Source organism: Odocoileus virginianus, chromosome 12 (assembly GCF_023699985.2).
Source record: "Odocoileus virginianus isolate 20LAN1187 ecotype Illinois chromosome 12, Ovbor_1.2, whole genome shotgun sequence".
Lineage (NCBI taxonomy): Eukaryota > Metazoa > Chordata > Mammalia > Artiodactyla > Cervidae > Odocoileus > Odocoileus virginianus.
This window is the reverse complement of record NC_069685.1, coordinates 62,825,044-62,842,045: the sequence shown is the minus strand read 5'-3', so window position 1 is coordinate 62,842,045 and position 17,002 is coordinate 62,825,044. Positions and strand designations below refer to the sequence as shown.

The window sequence follows — 17,002 nt, the reverse complement described above, 5'->3', positions numbered from 1 at the left end:
CAGTTGCCATCTCCTCCAGGAAGGCTTCTCAGACTTTGCATTCAGCTCATTAGCCTCAACAGTGTCCGAGCCTCAGTGCCAAGTTGGCGGTACTCTGTACTGCGGTGATCTATTTCCTTTTTTGTCCCCATCATCAGGCTTGGAGCTCCCTGAGACCAACCTTTACTTCTCAAGAAGTCCTCAGGCCCACTCAGGTCCCAGCACAGGGCTGAGGCCTGAGTAAATGCCAGTTTCCTTTCTGTGTGCCCCAGGGGCTGGGGTCCCCAGGGTGGGCTCCCTCTGTTTACCCCTTGGCTGCGGTGTCTCAGGGATGGAGGTTCAGCCTCTGCCCCTGACACTTGCAGGCCACCCTGTGTGCTGGCACGGAGCCCCTTCCCCCATCGCTGGGGCCTCCGCCCTCTCCCTTGAACAAATAATAATTGTTAGAAAAAGGCCGGTGGATAAATTATTATCCTGACCCTCATTCCAGTGCAAAAAACTTTTGCTAGCTGCCAAGCGAAAAGTCAAAATTTGCATTTAAATAGAAAACGTTAGGCCAGCTGAACAGGGAGGCCAGTGCCCCCAAGAGGCCCCTCCCAGATGGATGGGGAACGCGGTCACCCACCCCTCCCCAGGAACCAGCAAGCAGCAGGGGAAAGCTTCAGGGTCTGAGTCGAACTGACTTTTTTCTGTGGTTTGTGGCCCCTTGGGGCCTACTCTTTCCAGTTCCTGCCAAGGTTCTGCAAAGGCCCTGTGGTCCAGCCAGATAGACGTCTTCGATGCCCTCTATTCCACCCACCATGAACTTGAGTCTCCTTTCTCCCACCCCACGTAATCAGGTAACCACAAGCATTAAGGGCAGGTCACGTGACTTCATGGGTCACGTGATGCGGAATGTTTGGAGCACGGTTTTAGAGCTGGACAGGCAGGGCTGGGGGCTTGGCTATTTGCAAAAACATAGCTTCTCTGAGCCTCAGTACCTCTGTTTGCCAATGATGGATAATAATGTCTTCTTGGCTAGGGACTTCCCTGGTGCTCCAGTGGCTTAAGACTCTGTGCTCCCAATGCAGGGGGCCCAGGTTTGATCCCTGGTCGAGGAACTAGATCCCACATGCTGCAACTAAGAGTTTCTACGCCACAGCTAAATATCCCGCATGCCAAAACGAAGCCTCGGCGTAGCCAAATAAATAACAAAATAAATAAAAATAAACAGTTGAGTTATTTTATTTTTATTATTTATTTATTTTTGACCATGCCATGGGGCATGAGGGATCTTAGTTTCCGGAACCCGGATCAAACCCACATCCCCTGCTGCGTAAGTGCGGAGTCTCAACCGCTGGACCGCCAGAGACGTTCTCTGGGAACAGATTTCTAAGTTGAGGGAACAGCATGGGTGAGGCTGTAAGAAGAGAGAGAAGCAGAGTGTCCAAGGAATGGCCTGGACCCCAGAGGGGCTGGACGGATGGCAGGTGGGGAGGCAGGGAGGAGGGAAGAAGGAAGAGGGCAGGGCCGGGTCAGGAAGGCCTGTGGGACTTTGTCTCAGGAGGACGAGATCAGATGAGACCCGGGAGCCAGGGTCCTGGGGAGCCCTACACCAGCAGGGGAAGCAGGAGCTCTGGAGTGCCTGTTACAGCCAAGGAGAGATGCTTAATGTCCCCCCCGGGGGGCAGGACGGACCTCGGGGGAGACACAAACAAGCCGTTCTGTCAGATTCTGTAGGGCCAAGTTGATCAGGTTGAATTCTGGAGGCTTAGCCTCACCCGGAGAGAAGGCAATGGCACCCCACTCCAGTACTGTTGCCTGGAAAATCCCATGGACGGAGGAGCCTGGTAGGCTGCAGTCCATGGGGTCGCTAAGAGTCAGACACGACTGAGCGCCTTCAGTTTCACTTTTCACTTTTATGCGCTGGAAAAGGAAGTGGCAACCCACTCCAGTGTTCTTGCCTGGAGAATCCCAGGGATGGGGGAGCCTGGTAGGCTGCCGTCTATGGGGTCGCACAGAGTCGGACATGACTGAAGCGACTTAGCAGCAGCAGCCTCACCCACACGAGGGTTTGTCTGAAGGTCTGTACAACTTCTAGAAATTGCTCATCTTCCCCTGGGCAAACCCCTGATAGAGTCCATCTCTTTAGCAGAAGTTAGTGAAAGTGTTAGTCATTCTTGGTGACGCTGTGGACTGTAGCCCACCAGGCTCCCCTGTCCATGGAATTCTCCAGGCAAGAAGTGGGTTGCCACTCTCTTCTCCAGGGGTCTGAGAAGTGCTCAGTTCTGCACCACCGGTCTTGGACCACTGATGGTCTGTCCGTTCGTCCATTCATCCATCCCGTGGCAGTAATCTGAGCCATGTGCAGGGCCAGGGGACCAGGCTAATTGCGGGCTTGGGGAAGGCCAGGCAGAGATTAGCCCACAGTGACGAGTGGCGGCGGGCGGGCGTCTGGGGCCAGGATGGTACCTGATTAGTTAAATTGCCAGCACCTGCTTGCTTTTATTGCAAACATAAACACGGCCGTGCAGACCATCGCTGGCCAGCCTAATGCGTTCCTCGTTTTGCCACATCTGCAAGGTTTTCGGGGTTGGGCAGTGCGGAGGCTCAGGCCTGGACAAAACAGGGATGTAGATGGGTTTGGGTGAAAAGACGCCGGATTAGGAATCAGGGGAGGGAATTTACACTTGGCGGGGCCTCCTCTGTGGCAGGCACTGCGTGAGGCCTTTATATCCCCTTGCAAAGCTGCCGGACCCTCAGAACTCTCCTGCGAAATATTATGACTTTTCTGATTGAGACTCAGAGCAGTTAAGCAACGTCCTCCAAGTGATCCAGCCGGGAGGTAGCCTCTATGGAATCTGAACCCATGCTGCCCACCCCCTAAGCCCCTACTCTTTCTGCTCACTGGGTGTAGGGACCCCCAGGGGTTCCTGCTGTAATTTACTGAATTTTATATCTGCAGCACGCAGTTACCAGCTGGCAGTGGCACTTGTGTTCAGGGAAGGGAAACACAGTTTCCAGGCCTTCAGACAGCTTGCTAGGGGACCACAGGCTTCTGTTTCCTCTCCCTGTGCCTCAGTTTCCACATCTGTAAAATGGACATCTAGTCGCCCGCCTTCTGCTATTAAACTCCAGGGCAAAGAGGTGAGGGTGTGAGAGTTTGGCCCTTGACCGTGTCTGACGTCAAGTCCAGCGTGCCAGCTGAAATCACCTACTTGGGCTCCTCAGAGCTTCATTACACAGGGTCGTGTTGCCCTGTTGCCACGGACATGAGTCCTGCAGGACTCCGCCAGGCACGGGCAGTGGTTGACTCTAGCCATCACCCAGCGATGGGCCGACAAGAGAAACGGCCGAGGAAACCCTTTCAAATTAACTCCGTCTCCATCACCGGCGTTTTTATTAAGATAAACTATTTGGGGGGATGTTTACCGAAGATAGCCCTCCTTGCTGGCGGAAGGTCAGAGGGACGGTTGGAGGGAACCGCACAATTGTCATTCGAAAGCTTGGGGCGCTTCTCTCACATTCAAATGTGCGTCTCTTCCCCTCCGTGACAGATGCTTCAAGCCTGTGACATGTTTTGTCAGAATTTCATTTGTCGGAGCGGCTTCAGCCTTATTCTTGGCAGATGCGGACGATAGGGGAGAGGTACGAGTCTAAATTCCCTTCTGCGGTCCTTGAAAATGAAGTGGCAGTGCTTTTCCACCACCAACACCGAGTTTCACCCAAGGAGGAGAAAGCAAAATGTGCCTTAGAGCCCGGGAGAAGGGCAAATGTATATTCACCATCCATCCATCCAATCGTGCCTCTCCTTGCTTCTTAAATCATTGCTTTATTAAATAACTCACATTGTCCCTTTATTCATTTCCATAAGCACTTTGGTTTTTTTGTTTATAACTGTTTTTTAATTGAAGTATGGCTGATGGACAATATTATATAAGTTGCAGGTGTACAATACAGTCATTCACAATTTTTAAAGTTTTTAAAATATACTCCATTTATAGTTATTGTGGAATCTAAAAAGTACAACAAACCAGTGAATCCAACAAAAGAGAAGCAGACCCACAGACACAGGGGACAAAGTGGTGGGTAGCAGCGGGGAGAGGGAAGGAAGGAGGGTGATACAGTGGTTCCGGGGGCAGGTAGGAAGTACCAACTCTGGTATATGATGAGCTACCCTTTGGGTTTTTCATTGGAATCTTGACTTCTCATGCCTCCTTATGTGCACCAGAGCCTCAGTTTGCACACCTCGGAAATGGGGCAATGATAGCCCAGGACTGTACTAGAGCTAAATGGGTTAAGTCGAGTTAAACACTTGGTTTGCAGGAGGGGACGTGCTGTGAGGGCGGTGGTGGAAATGTACTCCATCCCACAAAGGTTAGGTTGCATGCTCAGGGCCACACGGTCGGCGAGCATGTCAAGCAGGTGGGATATGAGCCCAGTGGGTCTGCTTCCTTCCCTTTGCTCTGCTTTTCTGCTAAATCTTAGCATACATGTCGCCTCGGGCTACAGGCCACTGGCCCTGTGCTTCAGCGGTGTTCGCCGAGCTCGGATCCAAATTCAGATTCTTTGTGTCTCCTCTGGGACCTGTCCGGGGTGGGCTGCCTTCTCTAGGGGCCCCAGCAGTGGGTATCAGCCACCAGTGGTGCTCACTGCCATCTTTTCCTAAAAGCAGCATCAGGTGAAGACGCTCCTGGTCCCAAAGGGCGACCTTGATCTCCAGCCTCGGGCAAGCCCTTCTCTTCTCTCTGGGCCTCAGCTTTCTCCTCTGCACAGTAGGTACCTAGGTGGTCCCGGAGCCCCCACTCAGACTCTGAAACTATGATTTTTTCAATTTTTTTTGGGCTGCATGGCGTGGCATGAGGGATCTTAATTCCCAGACTAGGCATCTAACCCGCGCCTCCCGCTCTGGAAGCACAGAGTCTTAACCACTGACCCACCAGGGAATTCTCCAGAAACTATGATTTTTTTTTTAGTAGAGAGAGTGTCTTTTCTTACTGCTCACGGGGTTCTCAAGACAAGAATACTGAAGTGGTTTGCATTCCCTTCTCCCTGATGCTGGGGAAGATTGAAAGCAAGAGGAGAGGGAGCCACAGAGGATGAGATGGCTGGATGGCATCACCGACCCTATGGACGTGAGTTTGAGCAAACGCCAGGGGACAGGGAAGGACAGGGAAGCCTGGTGTGCTGCGGTCCCTGGGTCTCAAAGAGCCGGACACGACTTAGCGACCAGACAGCAACAAAGTGTCACTGCAACCCATGGACTTTCTTTCTGGAGCGCCCTGGAGGACCTGGCCACACACAGTTGACACCAACCACCACCCACTCCCCCCACCCTTCTGCCCCCAAACATCTTGCCCTCTGTGGAGCCCTGGGTACCCGAGGGCACCTCTCCCACCAGAACCCGGAGATTCGTCCCAGATCCCTCATCCAAAGAAGTCACCTGCAAGCATCAAAGACCTTTTCTTCCTCTGGGATCCTCCAAGGATGGCCAACACCTCCATTTCTTCTGTGCCAAATTCCTTCCTCTTGGCCTGGGAAGCCCCATCAAGCTGGAAATGCCCCTTTGCTGTGGGATTCACGTCGCTCACATGAGGGCACAGGAGGGGTGAGGGTGGGGTGTGGGGCAGCATATTCGTGCATCACGATGGGCTCCTGCTCAGGCGAAACACAGCGAGGGTGAGGGTGGGGGGAGTGGGATGTGACCGGCAGAGGGGGAAGCTCTGGGTGATTTTCCTGGTCCGGCTGAAGAGGCGTTTCCTTTGGCTTTGCCAGGGCATGGCCATCCACCTAGAGAGAGGTGGAGAATTCCTGGGGGTCTTCTCAGCAAATGACAAAGCCAACGGCAGAGGAAAGAACAGAACTTTCCGATATCCAGATTCAGGAGGAGGCTGAAGAAGGGAAGGCGGGCGGGATGGAGTTAGATTCTAAGAGTTCGCAGCCTCAGCAGGTCCCCGAGGCCCCCGGAGAGGTTGTGGGCTCCAGATGTGGACGGGGAAGGTGGAGGGGGGAGGGGAGGCAGGGCAGGGGAGTGGGGGAGGTCTGTTCACAATTAGCCTTGATTTTGTGTGATGACATTGAAATTGTGGGCAAACATGAAAGCAGAGTGGTGAGGACATGTCTGTCCGAGCAGCCCGAGGGTTAATCCGACGTGAAGGACACAGGCGGAGGGCTGGCACCACATGGAAGCAGTTTGCGTGGGTTTTGATGTCCCGCCAGCTGAAGGGGGCTTCGCCGCTCAGGCTGATCGGGCCCTCCACCACCCCCAGCCCAGCCCCCTGAAGCCTGGCCGGCTCTGGCCGAGAGGTTAAGTCGAGAGCAGGGAGAGAAGGTTCTGCCTCCTGCAGGGCCCGCCCAGAGCTGAAACCAGCATGGTGGCCCCACCCGTCTGCACAAGCCAGGCGCTCGGGGTACCCTGCCAGCGGCCAGGGTGTTGATGGAGGAGCTGCAGAGGGGAGAGTCTATGAGTTCATTTCCACGCCTGCATGCAAGCTCAATCTCTTTAGTCGTGTCTGACGCTTTGCGACCCCAACGGACTGTAGCCCATCAGGCTCCTCTGTCCGTGGGTTCTCCAGGCAAGAATACTGGAGTCGGTGGCCATGCCCTCTTCCAAGGGATTTTCCGGACTCAGCAATCGAACCCACGTCTCCTGCATCTCCTGCATTGCAGGCAGATTCTTCACTGCTGAGCCACCGGGAAAGCCCTGAGTGAGTTTCCATATTTCTGATATCACGAGGGTTGGGCTGACGCATATGCTGGGGTGTTTGGCATGTGACGGTCTGGCAACGGGGCTTTGCTAGGATGAACCTTGATGGCAAATCTTAAAATTTTTATGAGGATATCAGGGGCCAGGAGGGCAGGTGGGAGTCTGGGTCATGGGCTCCAGTTCTGAGGGAGCCTGCTTGTTGAGCTTAATCCGGGAAGAAACATTATTTTGACATCTCTACACTGCGGTGAATGTTCAGAATAGAGAGAAAGGCAGAGACCCAGGTACGCTGCCAAGTGCCACCCTGTACCATGTGGGTGCCCTTGGACAAGGGAGCCCATGTCTCCTGAGCCTTGGTTTCCTCATCTGTAAAATGGGAAGAATAATCCACCCTCCTTGAATAGGATCCTTGTGAGAATCGGATATCCAGATGTTTGTAAGATGTCAGCATCTCATGTGTGCGCTCGGTCACTCAGTCATGTCTGACTCTTTGCGACCCCACGGACCCCGCCAGGCCCCTCTGGGATTTCTCAGGCAAGAATACTGGAGTGGTTGCCATTTCCTCCTCTAGGGGATCTTCCCAACCCAAGGATGGAACCCATGTCTCCTGCATTGGCAGGCAAATTCTTTACCACTGTGCCACCCGGGAAGTCCCTAGCATCTAACAGACACCCAATAAATAGCTGTCAGGGTTTCCGCCTTTATCAGAGATAGTGAACACGCAAATAGAGCTGGTGCGATGATCAGTGTTATTATCGATATTCCGTGTATTAGTATTCTGGAACAGTTGTGTTAATGATGCAGAGTGTGTCTGTGGCTGAAATCAGGACAAGGATTCCTTTCCAGCGGCGCAGACAGTGGCTCTCAGCATCAGCCCTCAGCCCTGCTGTTCGTGACCTGGGGCCTTATCATGTGCCGGCAGGCGGACTGCCAGGCATCTGAAGCTGTCTGGAAGCCCGGAGCCCCACAGATCCGAGCCGAGGGGTGTATTTCACGCAGAGCCTGTGACCCCTGGAGGTCCTTGGGAGGCAGGAAGGAAAAGGGCTCTGTTTTGGTGGGGGAGGGGTCAGGAGAGGCTCTTTGTGGTGGTGGGGGAGGCGGTGGGGGGGAAGGAGTTGATGAAATTTCAGGATGTACCGAGGTCAGCTTCCAGCCGACTCGTCTACGTTAGAGAAAAGCGATCGCCACCCCAAACACGCTTCTTAATGAAGCACAGCCCGTGCTTACAAGCCTTTCCCTTCCTGCCTTTTCCCTCTAGGAGGAAATTCTAAATCCTGAACACAAACAGCCACAGAATTATATTTACATATATTTATATTTTCTATTCACGCATGTTTAGAGAGCTGGAAGCAGGAAGAAAAGAAAAAAAATACTGAGGTTGATTCTAAATGGAAGTAATGTTTCACACCTGAGCCTCGGACCATGTGCTAAGAGCAGGTGAAGAGAGGTGAAGAGTGGTCAAACTTGCCTTAGTTGGTGTTTGGACTTTCAGTCAACAGAGAACCAAGTCTGTCCTCCTGAGGAGTAGAATTAAATTGTGCAACAGGATAAATATGACAAGGTTTGTAAAGGAGAGGTGGATGGGAAGAGGGGCATTGGAAGGTGACTTTCATATGGCTGTTAGTGAGTTTGACCTGGCTAGGCTGGGCCACAGGATCTGTGTGTCGGGCCTAAGGGGCTCATTGCTTGACCATATCAAATGCGAAAGCTGGCCTTGCTCTAGCTTGCTATGGACGAGGAAGGCGCACGAGAGAAAGCCAACCAGGTCTGCCTCCACGTGGGTAAATCAGAGAAGACAGAAAACAAGGCAGCTTGGTGATGAGGTCTCAACTCTTCTCGAGGAAGGAAAGAGGGTCTCAGGGACCCTGCCCACTACCATCCTGTCCAAGCCTCTGTGCCAAATGTAAGCAACTCAGGGTGCCTCCTCCTTCTTGGTGGAAGAGACAAGCTGGCAGACCGAGGTGCTGAGAGAGTGTGCCCATTCGCCTCCTGGCAGAAACCTTCAGAGACACGGGTGGTGTCAGCACAGGGCCCTGTAATCCGGGGAAGTCGTCCTGCAGACCTTGCTCGGCATCCTCGTGGAAAAGAGAGGCCCAGACACTGGACGCAAAGGGGGGCATCGCCCCAGGAAAGGCACCTGGGGAATCTGTCTTCCTGCTCATCAGGCTCCATGAGGAAGGCCCCTCGGAGACCCTGGGATTTGGAATTGAATTGGAGCTGCCGGGGCCGTATTCAGGTGGCCATTTGACGCCCTGCTCTGCTAATCCATCACACACACGTACCTTAATTTAAGCTTCCTCAGAACACAATGGGGTGTCCGGAGGCCCCCGGAGGTGAGGTGCCTTGGCCAAGGTCACTGTGGACCGCTGAAGGCAAAACAACACTGGATCCAGGCCTTCCTGATGCAATGATCAAACACTTAAACTTTTTTTTAACCGAGGTATTTTAATGCCCGTAAAATAAAACACATAATGTTGGCCTGTTGTTGTCATTGTTGTTTAGTTGATAAGTTGTGCCCAACTCTTTTGCAACCCCATAGACTGTAGCCCGCCAGGCTCCTCTGTCCATGGGATTTCCCAGGCAAGAATCCTGGGTTGGGTTGCCATTTCTTTCTCCAGGGATCTTCCCAACCCAGGGATTGAACGTGAGTCTCCTGCATTGGCTGGCGGTTTCTTTACCACTGAACCACCAGGGAAGCGCAATGTCAGCCTATGATGATATAAAGCAAAACAACTCGAGATGCAAAGTCCAGGCTACAGGTTCCAGACTTGTGATCTTTCCAGTGATGATAAAATCCATGCTTGTTTAGTTCTTTCTATGGATCAGCGACTGTCTTAAGGGCTTCCTGTGTATTAACTCAGTTTAATCCTCATAATAATCCTATGAGGTAGGTACTCATTATTTTACTTCTTTTCTATGAAGAAATAGAGGTGTGGATGGGGAGGTGAAGATCACCCATTCAGGAATGATAGTTCATGAACCCAGGCGGCCCCCTTGATATCTTGTCTGTTCAACCTTCTGCTCAGAGATGCACCCTAGCCTCCTGGGGTGTGACTTTCAAGGGACCCTGCATTTTCATTTTGCATCCAGCCTTGCAGTTAGGCAGCCAGCCTTGGGTGTAGCAGTTAAGAAGCAGGACTCTGCACTTGGCTCAGGGCCCTTGCCTGGCCTGCTCAGCTGGGGCCTCTGAGCAATTCACAGCTACGCCCTGAGCCTTCCTGTAGCCGCGGTCAGGTGACCAGTGATAGGCTGCAGCACTGAGAACAGTTTCACTGGGGAGGGGAGACGCCAGCCTGCCCTGGTCCTTGGTTGGTACCTGGTGGGTACCTGAAGCTGGGTGCTGAGCACCTGCCCTGAGATGCGGGGAGCACGTGGAAGGCTCGATCCTATTACACTTGGGTGTTCTGGGGTTGCGCTCTGAGCCAGCTTGATGAAACCCAGCCTGAGTGGAGCCTGATCTTTTTAACCTTGGCGTACAAGAATTGAGGTTGTACGTCAAGCAGCTTCTCTGTGATGACTGGCTTAGTCCTGCTGGAGGGCCAACAGCAATAAATACGCCACCCATTTGCTCTCTGAATGTTCTTATTTGCAGCACACCATGCAGAAAAAATATTAACAGAAAACAAACTCCTCACTCATAACAGGCTGATGAGGGCCTCTTTAGAGTGGTGTGTTTGCTTGCATCTCCTCTCTCCTTTTTGTTCTTTCTAAAGAAGCTATCACTGGAGTTAAGCAACCTCTGGTAACATCTCCTGGGGCACTGAGCTAAGAGAGGTGGATGGCTTGGGAGAAGAGGGGCCCTCAAGGGGGACAATGGAGTGAAGAATCGCCCTAGGGAGCCAGAGGCAGAGGAATGGGGGAGGCTTGTCAGCTGAATGAGAAGAGCCTGGGACCCAGAGAATTGACTTCAATTCACAAAGGGGGTTCCGGGGGTCCTGGGTACCAGGAAAGCCACTCCTACTTTCTGGGGCTCAACTTCCACATCTGTAAAATGGGTTGATTCAGTGACCTCTTCCAGCTCCAACACTCTGTATATGCCAACCTATTCTGTATCCTTTCTGATCTTCTGAGTCCTGATCTAGCAAGGATCTGAGGGCACATGTACTGTTCTGTAATTCCAGCATTGCCAAGATCCTTGAGACTCCAGAATTCAGTTGTTCTGTTGTTCCCCGACTTGAAGACTCCAGGCACACAGGAAGAGGAAATGGTAATAAGAGTAACGTGAGTTAACATCACCCATGTAGACAATGCTGGCTTCATGGGCACATAACTTGTGCTCTCACAGAGGACCTTGAGCTCCATTTAATGCTCAACTGTCACCGACGTGAAATTCACAAATTTTGAACAAGGGTCCCTGCATTTTCATTTTGCACTGGGCCCCACAAAGGATGTAGCCAATCTCTTGGGTGTAGCATTTCAGAGAAAAGACTCTAGAGGCAAGAGGACTTTGTTCTGATCCTGACTCAGCCCCTTCCCAGCTGTGGGACTCTGGGCAAGTGACGGCCCCTCTGTTATTTCACCGTGTCCGTGAGTCAGGAGTCCCGACGTGGCTTAGTTGAGTCCTCAACTGAGGGTCTCAGAAAGCTGCCATCAAAGTGTCACTCTTTGGCTGTGGTCTCACTGAGGGTCAGCTGGGAGAGGTCTGCCTCCAAGATCACTCAGGCTGTTGGTAGAATTCATTTCTTTCTGCTTGTGGGATGGAGGGTTTCAGCATTTCGTGTCAGTCAAAGACCATCTTCAGCTCCTAGACACCATCCACAGTCCCATGCCGTGCGGGCCTCCCAACACAGGGAGCCTACACCATGGCAGCTTGCTTTTCTGAAGCCAGTTTACAAGCTGGAGATTACAGCAAGATGGGCCTTACAGTCTTCTGTAGGTAACTATATACATTGTGTCAACTTTGCTGTATTTTATGGGTTAGAAGCAAGTTACCGGTCCCACTCACACTCCAGGAGAGGGTACTGTGCAGAAGAAAAATATTAAAAGCTACGGATCTTGGGGTGGGGGCACCCTAGAGGCGGTTGCCACAGTGGTTTATTCATTCATTCATTCATTCAACTAGCTCTTATTGATGGCTTGCTCCAGGAATTGGTGATGGACAGGGAGGCCTGGTATGCTGCAGTCCATGGGGTCACCAAGAGTCAGACATGACTGAGCGACTGAACTGAATTGAACTCTCTGCCAGGCCTGCAGGCAAACACACTGAGCAAGACGGATGAAGGCCCAGACCTTGGAAAAGTAAGGAGAGAGGGAAGGATGTGCCAGTGGGTGACCTAGGGGGTGGGGGTGGGGGAGGGCAGACCCAGCCCTAACCCTGCTGCCAGTCTTCTGACTGACCCTGGCCCACCTGGGCCTCCCTGGGCCCATCTGTCCAGCGGAATCATGCCACAGAGCCCTCCCTGACCCAGAGGCAAGACGAGCTCGGTCTTCACTGTGAGGATCTGTTGAGCGAGTGTGTCGCGGTGCCCGCGAGTGTGTTGCATCACACATGCGTGGTGGTAGCAACTCACCCTCACCACGGCCAGCCCCCAGGAACTGTGAGTCTGCTTTCAGCTGCAATCTCCTTCTGTCACCCACGAGAATACATCTGCAAATAGGCTCTGGAAAGAGTCTGAGCCGTGACTTTGGGGTGCCCTGGGTGTGGAAAGAAGAGGGGGGCAGAGAAGGGAGGTGCATGAGTGGAGATGCACTCTGGGGCCCGACTCCAGCTCTTCAAGACCTTGATCTGGGACGTAAACGTCTCCATGTGCTGATGCGTTCATACCCGTACAAGGTCCCACGTGCAAGAGGGCCTGATGCGCAGTTTAAGCCTCCATTGTTGCCATCTTGCTGTTTTTGATAATTTTTGAGCCTGGAGCCCTGCATTTCATTTTGCACTGAGTTCCCCCAAACTTTGTAGCCAGTCCAGTGGCTGTGAGACCTTGGACAAGCCATTTAAGCCCCTGTGATTAATCCTTGCTTTGGAAAGAGAGAGAACCAGATCATCCTAAACTCAAAGATCACTGCAACAATGATAACCTCACGACAGAAATAATGACTCTAAGCTGCATAAACAGAACCGGGGCTTGTCCCTGGCTCTGGGCTAAGTGCTTGAGTGCTTGACTGATTTCACCTCCTGCCCTGGTTATCCCACCACAAAGGAACTATTGTCACGTCCATTTTACAGATGAGGAAACTGAGGCTCAGAGTGGCAGAGTCGTCAGCGGAAGTCTGGAGTGGAGCCGTGAATGCAACACGGTTAGAGCCGCCTCTGATCCCGGCTCGGCGGCTGCTGCTGTTCTGAGGGTCTGCAGAGCGCAGTAGGTGCGCCCCCCACCCCCCACCCCCTCGACCCCGCACCGCTTCCTTCCTGGACGCAGCTGTCTACAAGTAATGTTTTCCCTACCCAGCTGTCTCCCCTCTTTCCTTTCTGAACCTGGAGCATGAACAATATTTTCAACAAGCCGTCGGCAGAACAAACTGTCTCTAAGGAGGAGGAAGGCTTTGTTTCTCTCCATCCCCTTCCCCAGCACTGCCCCCCACCTCCAGCCTCGCCGGCAGACTCCAGCCAAGACCTGAACGATTTCAGCTGCTTTGGCAAGAGACATAGTGAGATCAGGGTCTGCTGTGGGTATAGAGTAAGGGCCTGGGGGAAGTGGGGGCGGGGCCTGCGGCGGTGGGGGCGGGGCTTGTGGGAACGGCGCCTCCTCCTTGGAGACTCCAGCAAGAACACCTGGGGCAGGTGGGTGTGGCGGGGGGGGCACGCGGGCCCCCTCTTTTACGGTGCGTGAGATGCGGAGGGGCTGCAAGTCGCCCCTGCCCAGCTCACCAGCTGAAAGGCCTGGAGTGAGAAGACCCGCCCCCAAGTCCAGCCTCAGCCAATCAGTTGGCTGGGTGACCTCGCTGTAAGGCCCTCCCCTCTTTGGGCCTCAGTTTCCTCTTTAGAAAACAGCGAGTGGGCGTATCTTTCTTCTCCAGCAGGCTGTTAATATGAAAACCGAAGAGGAAAATGGAGAAACCACACTATCGGTAAATCAATACCTTCCCCTCGCTGCCTTCTGCCCGCTGGCCTTGGCCTGGGGCCCTGCCCTGTCCTCAGCCTGGGCCGCTGTCTGCGAAGTTGAGGTGATTGAATTTCCAAGGCTGAGAAGTGACCTGCTGGAAGCTCCATCACCCTGGACTGTAAGCTCACCGAAGGCAGGCCCCAGGCCTGGCCTGGCTCCCTGCTGGCTTCTAGCGGGGAACCTCGTGTAGGGGTGGTACTCAATGAATATTTGAGAAATAAACGACTCAGAGACCCTCTAGGTCGGACCATGAGAACACTGGCCAAGGGAGAACGAGCCTGGGAACCAAGGAAGGTGGTTTTGAAACCTGACTCTGCCTCGGGTCTCACTCTTTGGGTTGGAGCCGTCCACGCCCCGCTCTGGGCCTCAATGTGCTCACCTGTGGAATGGGGGCCCTGGAGTGGCTGAACTTGAAACCCTCGCCAGCTCTGCCGGGCCTGAGGTTGCTGTCATCAGCCAGAGAAACTGGCCTTGGAAGGGGACGCTGGACAGCCCCTTTCTGTCTGTCCCAGGAGAGGTTATCAAGGCGTTCTCCATTTTCATTTGTGAAATTGCGAGGGACGTCTGGGCATGCAGGGAATATGCATTGTCCCTGGTGCCTGACCTCCGGCCTCTGATCGATCAGGATGTATTTTCAATGCACATTTCCTGGCGGAGGAGCTCAGAGCATGCTGGTCCCAGCCCCCCAGCCGCTCCGTCCAGAGATCTGTGAACGCGCACTCCACCTCCCTGAACCAGGCCTGGAGTGGCCCATGCATGTTGGTCCAGATGGTCAGCAGTACCTCAGAAGAGAGTCTGGGGGCTCTGGGAGGACAGTCGCCAGGGCTCTGGGCTCTGGCTTGTGGACCCCACCTTGTCCTGTCGTCTCCCAGGCTATGGGCCTCTGTCCCTACACTCCCTTACAAGGCTGGATCCACCACTGATCACGAGGCCGGGCTGTCCTCCGTCCCTCATCACTTGCTAGAGAAGTCCTACCACTACTATTAATGATAATAACTAACTTGGACTGGGGGCTTCTCAGGTGGCGCTGGTGGTACAGAACAGGCTTCCCAGTACAGGAGATGTAAGAGGCGGATTCGATCCCTGGGTCGGGAAGGTCCCCTGGAGGAGGGCATGGCAACCCCCTCCAGTGTTGCTGCCTGGAGAATCCCATGGGCAGAGGAGCCTGGCGGGCTGCAGTCCATGGGGTTGCACTGGGTTGGACAGGAATGACTGAATGAATGACACATGCACAATCTGGATTGAGCTCCTGCTGGGTGCTTAGTCTTTTATAAAATACTCAAACTTAGAAGGGAGAGGTCAAGAGCATGGGGCTTTGATTTCAGGAAGGCTCGGTGTCCAGGTCCACTTAGAGGTTCTTACAAGTCTTTGAGTAAGTCCCCCTAGTGTTTAAGTCCCCAGAACCAAGCACAACTGTCTTCAGACCTCAGCCTGCCACTTAGCTCCTTGCCTTACCTCGAGCACAAGACTTCAACCCTTGGTGCCCCCAGCTTCCTCATCTGTGAAATGGGTATAAAAACATTTGAGGGTTTAGTGCACAGAGTGCTTGCCGTGTTGCCTGGCTGTGGGGGACACTCAAAAGCCCCCCATCCATGAATACTATTCTCTTTTTCTAGTGACTCTCAGCCTTCAGCAGGTGCAAGTCACTGGCATCTTGACTTGTAAGGTCCCCCGTTCTTCAGCTTCATCGGAGCGGAGTTGTGCGTGCTCTTTGTTGCCTGGTTTCTTTGGCTCACGCTGCATGTTTGAGACTCGCCCCTGTGGTTGTGGATATTGGTAGTGTGTGCGTTTCATGGCTGGGGAGTCCTCAGGTCTGTGAATCTCCCGGAGTCTGTGCTCCGGCCGTTGCCAATGGGCATCTGGGTAGTTTCTGGTCTGCGGTTATCCAGAAGGGCGGGCTGCTAGCCTCCCCTGTGTGTCTCTGGGACCCACGGGCAGCTCTTGCTCCAGTTTCAGCGGATCTTGCCGAGCAGCTCCTTAGGGCCCACCAAGGATCCACTTCAATGTTTAATTTTTAAAAATTGAGGTGAAATTTATGTGACATAAAGTTCACTATTTTAAAGTGAACACTTTGTTGGCATTTAGTACATTCATAGTGTGATACAACCACCACCTCTGTCTAGTCCAAAACAGTGTTTTCACCCTAAAATTAAACCCTGTACCCCTGATACTATCTGGAGATCAAACTCTGTGTTCTCCCTTCCCACCCAGCCCCTGGCAACAACTATCAGTCTGTTCTATATCTCTATGGATTTACCTATTCTTATTATTTCATATCAGCGGAATCATACAGTACATGGCCCATGGCTTCTGGCTTATTTCACTCAGCATCGTACTTGGAGGTTTATCCATGTTGTAGCATGTGTCAACACTTTGTTCCTTTTAACGACTGAGTAATATTCCATTGAATGAATGTATGACATTCCATTTATCCTTTCATCAGTTAACAGTTTAACAACTTAACCTAAAGCTCCGGATCATATGTATTCTTAGAAAAACTCTTGCTGTGGGGGCAGGTTTAGTGCCGATAACAAAAATCACCCTCTCTCCCGCCCCTTCCCCAGATAACCATGGCCAATGGACCTGTGTCGTTAACACACACACACACGCGTCACACACATGCACACATGGCCTGACGACACCGATGAGAGGCTGCTGGGCATCTTGTCTGCAGCTGGCTTTGGTCCCCTCCCTTCACAGTCCTGGAAAGAAGGTGGCACTCTATATACTGTCCGCTGGGAAGCTGCTAGGTGGTGGCGTCACTCACGACCTGGAGCACTCTCCATGTCACCTGTGTTTGGGGACAAAGGGGTCTCTGCTGGGGAGGAGAGGGGCCCTCTCCTGGGAGGCCCTTGTCCTCTCCTCTCTCCGCTCATGACTTTGAACGATGCCAACCCAGACTGAGCTACTCTGGGAACTTCAGCAAAGCGTCACTCAACCCTCACTTCTTTCTATATAAACCACTCTATTCTTCTGCGATTCCACAGGGCTACATCTCCTTGGTCTGTGACTTTTAAAATCATTTTCTCCCCCTTTTGGCCCGGCTGGCCCTCCCACCCTGGCTCACAAAGCTTTTTAAAATCCTTGAGAATAAGATGCAGACTGGAGAGGAGGGCAGGAGGGGAGGGGTCTGGGGGGGCTGGGCGCGGGCTGGGGCAAGCCAAATTCTTCAGGGGTTGGATTTCCTCCAGGTCGGCTTCCCACGATGTCTCTCCACCTAAAGAAAACAAACTGAAATCCAGTCCAGGCGGCCACCTCCTGGGGTCCTTTCACCTGGTGGGCGATGGTGCAGACC

The 17,002-nt window shown here is 53.0% G+C and overlaps 1 long non-coding RNA gene across 3 annotated transcripts in view; it reads left to right on the top strand.

Annotated features, from left to right (window-relative positions):
• Positions 1–16,786, top strand: part of LOC139037821 (uncharacterized) — a 41,828-nt gene extending 25,042 nt beyond the window's left edge. For 2 of the 3 annotated variants that reach the window (XR_011490742.1, XR_011490740.1), the window contains exons 2-5: positions 10,786–10,871; positions 11,727–11,902; positions 12,831–12,967; positions 13,625–16,786. This is a non-coding gene — a long non-coding RNA (uncharacterized lncRNA). Of the gene's footprint in view, positions 1–10,785; positions 10,872–11,726; positions 11,903–12,830; positions 12,968–13,053; positions 13,270–13,624 lie in introns of those variants that run through there. The other variant, XR_011490741.1, reaches the window with a different exon arrangement.
• The last annotated feature ends 216 nt before the right edge of the window (positions 16,787–17,002 follow it).